Source organism: Ovis aries, chromosome 11 (genome assembly GCF_016772045.2).
Source record: "Ovis aries strain OAR_USU_Benz2616 breed Rambouillet chromosome 11, ARS-UI_Ramb_v3.0, whole genome shotgun sequence".
Taxonomy (NCBI): domain Eukaryota; kingdom Metazoa; phylum Chordata; class Mammalia; order Artiodactyla; family Bovidae; genus Ovis; species Ovis aries.
The window spans coordinates 24,777,467-24,779,729 of record NC_056064.1 but is presented as its reverse complement, the minus strand read 5'-3'; positions in this window follow the sequence as shown (position 1 = coordinate 24,779,729).

The window sequence follows — 2,263 nt, the reverse complement described above, 5'->3', positions numbered from 1 at the left end:
CACACTCTGTCTCAGCCTAAAAAAGGTAAAACTAAGTGAAAGGTGCTGTGAACCATGCACCAAGTTTGCCCTGCAGCCCCCTTTCCTCCCACGAGGTACATGATGAGCGAGTGAAAAGCTCTTTGAGGGAGTTCCTTGTGGGTCCAATGGTTAGGATTCTGAGCTTTTCACTGCTCTGGGCGCAGGGTTCGATCCCTGGGCAGGGAACTAAGGTCTCACTGGCTCCACGGTGCAGCCAAAACCAAACAAACCCCTTCTGAGATTGCCACAAAGCTAAATTATTTTACGAGGTAAGTGAGGGACTGCCTCTGATAACAAGTATCAGTTGGGTTTCCAAGGACATTTGTTGATACTTGTCAACACGCCCCTGCCTTAGTTTGGATTCTTCCGGAAGCAGATCCTGAGACAAAGATTTGAATGCAAGAGGGTTTCTTTGGCGGGTGACCCCAGGAACACCTATAGAAGGCAGTTGAAGCAAGGAAAGGGAGGAAGCTGGTAAAAAGCAGTCAGGTAGCTGACCTCTGTGGGTAACAGTGCCTGATTCTGCAGGGGAGTTTCAGGGCTGCAGAACACCCCATTTCCCCCTAAGGAGTAATGAGCTGGAGTAAATATCAACTCCGATCAGATCAGTTGCCCACTGAGAACAAGTGGAAAGGTGTGTTAGATCTCCCAGACCTTTGGCCGCCATTTGGTTAGAGACTCCAGGCAGGGGAAGAGATCCTCCCACAAAGAGATGTAGACTGTGGCATCCACAGTGCCCCACCTTGGCAATCTCAGTGGGTCGTTGTAGTTGTAGCATCAGCTGCAGTTCCTTTGGAAGAATTCCTGTTAGCATTTTGATCATCTAATTATGCCAACATACACATGGCCTAAGTATAGGGAAACAAAGTGACCAGGTGTTGTTATGCTTTCTGGGGGAGGGGAGGCAGTGGTGGTATTTCAACACACTGAGTAAGTTTATGGGCCTTTGTCAAAGATAAATGGTTTGCACTTGCCCTTGTGCAAATCAGCATGCACTGTCCAGAGCCATGGGGGACACAGCCATTCAAGGTCAGCCCTACTGAAGAACCAAAGTATAATTCTATCTCAGAACAGAAGCAGAATCTTTAAAGCATCAGGATAAATGCCTTTGATTTTCCTTGTGAGTGATAAGGTTTTAAGGGCAAGATTTATGTCTTTGTGGAGGGTAGGAAGACGTTTCAGCTCCAGACTTTCTCACGTGCACACATCGGCCAAATGGATGTGTGAAAAACAAGTGGGGTGACTGAGGGAGTGAATTAGTGCATTTTTAACTGTCAGGAGTATAACAATGTCATTATCCATCAGTCTCCTTTGATCCCCCTGAAATAAACAGCTTTTTAAAAATAGACCTCGTTGACTAGAAATGTTAACTTCAGCAGTCACAGTCCTCAGACTTTGAACAACTGAGAAACAACTCACAGGCTCTTCCTAGTCATCAAACTGTGTTTCCTTTGTGTGTGAGTGAGTATGTGTGTGTGTGTGTGTGTGTGTGTGTGTGAAAGAGAAAGCCACTTTCATCAACAAGCAAAAGGCCCTGAGATTCCAGAGGAGGGTGGACTCTGTCCAGCTGGGGATGAGGTACTACAGAAAGTTAATACAGAGGCAACATTAGCGTTAGGCCTTGAAGGACAAAGCTAGAATGGAGTTTTTGAGCATCCACGGCATGCCAAGCACCATGCTAAGCTTTTACCTACATTTTCTCATATAGTCTTCACAGTAATCCTGTGAGGTTGTATTCCTCTTTTATTAGATGAGAAAATTGGAAAATTGGCAGGCAGGGAGTAAGGGTGTCAATAGTTCAGAGCCAGCCTTTGGTCCCAGCGCTGCTCTTTGGGGAAAGGGAGACAAGGGCAATTTCAGCCCAAGTACTGCTTTTATGGGTCAGGACTGGGCAATCACTAAAAAATCAGGTAGTCCTAGGAAGGACATCCTACGCTGCGAGGATGAGGCAACCTTGGCTGTCAACACAGAAGCCAGGAGGAGCACCGCTGCTTCTTGGGTTTTTGCAGAAGTCTCCAAGAGTTGATTTGTAAAAATATTTATTTGGCTATGCTGGGTCTTAGTTGTGGCATGTGGGATCTAGTTCTCTGACCAGGGATTGAACCTGGGCCCCCTGCATTGGGAGCATGGAGTCTTAGCCACTGGACTACCAGGAGAGTCCCTGAATGATTTTCTTAGTTCAAACATCTGTGAAAGGTTACTGCTCACAGCACATCAAGTAACCTGGAGAAGTGGTATTTGA